Source organism: Schistocerca serialis, unplaced genomic scaffold (assembly GCF_023864345.2).
Source record: "Schistocerca serialis cubense isolate TAMUIC-IGC-003099 unplaced genomic scaffold, iqSchSeri2.2 HiC_scaffold_599, whole genome shotgun sequence".
NCBI lineage: Eukaryota > Metazoa > Arthropoda > Insecta > Orthoptera > Acrididae > Schistocerca > Schistocerca serialis.
In genome coordinates this window covers 5,521-10,000 of record NW_026048189.1, presented here as the reverse complement: position 1 = coordinate 10,000, position 4,480 = coordinate 5,521, and the positions used below count along the sequence as shown (strand labels likewise).

The 4,480-nt window shown below is 54.0% G+C and overlaps 1 non-coding gene across 1 annotated transcript in view; it reads right to left on the bottom strand.

Moving 5' to 3' along the window:
* Positions 1-1,514, bottom strand: part of LOC126448307 (small subunit ribosomal RNA) — a 1,909-nt gene extending 395 nt beyond the window's left edge. Inside the window, exon 1 of the ribosomal RNA XR_007584091.1 lies at positions 1-1,514. This exon is cut by the window's left edge and continues 395 nt beyond it. This is a non-coding gene — a ribosomal RNA (small subunit ribosomal RNA).
* Positions 1,515-4,480: the final 2,966 nt, after the last annotated feature.

Below are 4,480 nucleotides of genomic sequence, written 5' to 3'. Positions count from 1 at the left end.
CGGCTAGAAGCCGCCTGTCCCTCTAAGAAGAAAAGTAATCGCTGACAGCACGAAGGATGTCACGCGACTAGTTAGCAGGCTAGAGTCTCGTTCGTTATCGGAATTAACCAGACAAATCGCTCCACCAACTAAGAACGGCCATGCACCACCACCCACCGAATCAAGAAAGAGCTATCAATCTGTCAATCCTTCCGGTGTCCGGGCCTGGTGAGGTTTCCCGTGTTGAGTCAAATTAAGCCGCAGGCTCCACTCCTGGTGGTGCCCTTCCGTCAATTCCTTTAAGTTTCAGCTTTGCAACCATACTTCCCCCGGAACCCAAAAGCTTTGGTTTCCCGGAGGCTGCCCGCCGAGTCATCGGAGGAACTGCGGCGGATCGCTGGCTGGCATCGTTTATGGTTAGAACTAGGGCGGTATCTGATCGCCTTCGAACCTCTAACTTTCGTTCTTGATTAATGAAAACATACTTGGCAAATGCTTTCGCTTCTGTTCGTCTTGCGACGATCCAAGAATTTCACCTCTAACGTCGCAATACGAATGCCCCCGCCTGTCCCTATTAATCATTACCTCGGGTTCCGAAAACCAACAAAATAGAACCGAGGTCCTATTCCATTATTCCATGCACACAGTATTCAGGCGGGCTTGCCTGCTTTAAGCACTCTAATTTGTTCAAAGTAAACGTGCCGGCCCACCGAGACACTCAATAAAGAGCACCCTGGTAGGATTTCAACGGGGTCCGCCTCGGGACGCACGAGCACGCACGAGGCGGTCGCACGCCTTCGGCTCGCCCCACCGGCAGGACGTCCCACGATACATGCCAGTTAAACACCGACGGGCGGTGAACCAACAGCGTGGGACACAAATCCAACTACGAGCTTTTTAACCGCAACAACTTTAATATACGCTATTGGAGCTGGAATTACCGCGGCTGCTGGCACCAGACTTGCCCTCCAATAGATACTCGTTAAAGGATTTAAAGTGTACTCATTCCGATTACGGGGCCTCGGATGAGTCCCGTATCGTTATTTTTCGTCACTACCTCCCCGTGCCGGGAGTGGGTAATTTGCGCGCCTGCTGCCTTCCTTGGATGTGGTAGCCGTTTCTCAGGCTCCCTCTCCGGAATCGAACCCTGATTCCCCGTTACCCGTTACAACCATGGTAGGCGCAGAACCTACCATCGACAGTTGATAAGGCAGACATTTGAAAGATGCGTCGCCGGTACGAGGACCGTGCGATCAGCCCTAAGTTATTCAGAGTCACCAAGGCAAACGGACCGGACGAGCCGACCGATTGGTTTTGATCTAATAAAAGCGTCCCTTCCATCTCTGGTCGGGACTCTGTTTGCATGTATTAGCTCTAGAATTACCACAGTTATCCAAGTAACGTGGGTACGATCTAAGGAACCATAACTGATTTAATGAGCCATTCGCGGTTTCACCTTAATGCGGCTTGTACTGAGACATGCATGGCTTAATCTTTGAGACAAGCATATGACTACTGGCAGGATCAACCAGGGAGCTGCGTCAACTAGAGCTGAGCAGCCGGCCGCCCGGGAGTGTGTCCCGGGGGCCCGCGCGAACACGCAAGCGTCCGCTCAATTATTCTGCAAACAGGAGGAGGCTGAGCTCCCCTGCACAACACACCTCGAAACCCTCTCAGGTCCCGGCGGCGCGCAGCGCCGTCCTAAGTACTTGGTCGGGTTCGAGAGAGGCGCAATCGCCCGGAGTTAGGCGAGTAGACGCTTTAGGTGCGACCACCCGTGCTCCCAACTGAGCTTGCCGCTGCCGACAGAGGCCCGGGAGCGTGCTGTCGTGGCATTGCCGGCGGGAGACAACACGCGCCACCTACGGTGACCGGCAGCTCCAACGCCAGCGCCACAGAAGGACAAAAGCCCTACTTGGGTGCCGAAGCGAACTCTCCCAGCACAGCGCACGCGCCAACACGTCCGCACAGCTGCGATACAAACCACCTGCGAGAACCGCTGGGGCGACCGAGCAGCAGACGGCGTCGCGGCGCCGAGCGCCGGGCGGCGGCGCATCCTCAGCGCACAAAGTCCTCAATCGGACCAGCACACTGCAGATGGCCACCGCGCTTCGCACCGGGCCCGCGAGGACCTACTTTGGCCGCAAGGCGCCGCGAGCAGGGGGCGCCGGCGCGCAGCTGCGCCGCCTGCCGCGTCCGTCGGCCGGCGCGCCTGCCACCGGCCGCCCCCACCAGCCGGCTGTAGCGCGTGCGCCCACGCACCGCGCTGCCAGCACGCCGGGCGGCCCCCCCTCACCGGCCGGGGACGGTCCCACCCAGCCACCGCCGCGTATCGCCTCACACCCAGATCCCCTTTCACGTTCGTGGGCATGGTGGGTCCCCTTTCACGTTCGTGGGCATGGTGGGTATCCCTGAAACAACCGGTTAATAGCTCGACCGATCGTCGCCAACACTGATTCACCTCTAGCGAGAACAACCGCACCACAACGGGTTACCGGTTGTTCATTTGCGTAACGTCACCAGCAAACGTACACGTCCATCGCCATTTGCAACGAGTATTGCATGCCTGTGTCAGGTGTCACAACACACTACGTCTGCCCACATAGACGCAACAACATGTGCACGCCTAGAGAACACGTGGAAGGTAGACCCCGTACGTATGCGGTGTCCATTGCGCGAACGACTGTCAGCCCGCCTCTGCAGCATGTCGCAGATGTGGAACGCGGTGCAACATGCTATCACGGTGTGTGAGAAGAGACGACTACGTCCGAATACACGCTCCACTACATCAACAGACTGCTCATGCTGATCGCCATCCAGGGCGTCCGTTCCTCCCACACGTCTGTATGGCGTACCACACTGCAATCCAGCTCTTATAGGGAGACGACACGTAGCTGCGTGCACAATATTTGGACTGTATGGTCCGCCGTTGCTAGGCGCTGTCGTCATACGGTCACATGGGCCACGATGTATCATTCAGTACATACGGAGCAATGTGCAGTACAGTTTGTGGGTTTTGCGTACATCGGCGGACAGGTGACAGGCCGTACCACAACGTAGGCTGAGTACGTCGGCATGCGAAGGGCATTGAACATGCAAACTTCTCACCGACCAGCTTGCGAAGGCAGGGGGGAAGGGGGGGGGGCATGTACGTCCTGCTGCTATCCACACTACAGTGTATAGCAGGAGCATGTGGAAAGTCAGCAACACCTGCAAGGTGTTTAACATGACGCGATACACAGGGGACCGGGCAGTGCGAGTAGCGAACTATATTGCGAGGGTTGCGGTTAGGCAACACTACACTACTTTAACGGGTTGCATAACAATTACAGAGCAGGTTCAGCGACAACGTGCGTCAGGTTAAGGCGCAATATAGTTTAGGTTACGGCGCACTTTAGGTTAGGTTAAGGCACATTATAGGTTAGGTTAAGGCACAACATGGGTTACGTTAAGGCACAACATGGGTTACGTTAAGGCACAACATGGGTTACGTTAAGGCACAACATGGGTTAGGTTAAGGCACAACATGGGTTAGGTTAAGGCACAACATGGGTTAGGTTAAGGCACAACATGGGTTAGGTTAAGGCACAACATGGGTTAGGTTAAGGCACAACATGGGTTAGGTTAAGGCACAACATGGGTTAGGTTAAGGCACAACATGGGTTAGGTTAAGGCACAACATGGGTTAGGTTAAGGCACAACATGGGTTAGGTTAAGGCACAACATGGGTTAGGTTAAGGCACAACATGGGTTAGGTTAAGGCACAACATGGGTTAGGTTAAGGCACAACATGGGTTAGGTTAAGGCACAACATGGGTTAGGTTAAGGCACAACATGGGTTAGGTTAAGGCACAACATGGGTTAGGTTAAGGCACAACATGGGTTAGGTTAAGGCACAACATGGGTTAGGTTAAGGCACAACATGGGTTAGGTTAAGGCACAACATGGGTTAGGTTAAGGCACAACATGGGTTAGGTTAAGGCACAACATGGGTTAGGTTAAGGCACAACATGGGTTAGGTTAAGGCACAACATGGGTTAGGTTAAGGCACAACATGGGTTAGGTTAAGGCACAACATGGGTTAGGTTAAGGCACAACATGGGTTAGGTTAAGGCACAACATGGGTTAGGTTAAGGCACAACATGGGTTAGGTTAAGGCACAACATGGGTTAGGTTAAGGCACAACATGGGTTAGGTTAAGGCACAACATGGGTTAGGTTAAGGCACAACATGGGTTAGGTTAAGGCACACCATGGGTTAGGTTAAGGCACACCATGGGTTAGGTTAAGGCACACCATGGGTTAGGTTAAGGCACAACATGGGTTAGGTTAAGGCACAACATGGGTTAGGTTAAGGCACAACATGGGTTAGGTTAAGGCACAACATGGGTTAGGTTAAGGCACAACATGGGTTAGGTTAAGGCACAACGTAGGTTAGGTTAAGGCACAACGTGGGTTAGGTTAAGGCACAACGTGGGTTAGGTTAAGGCACAACGTGGGTT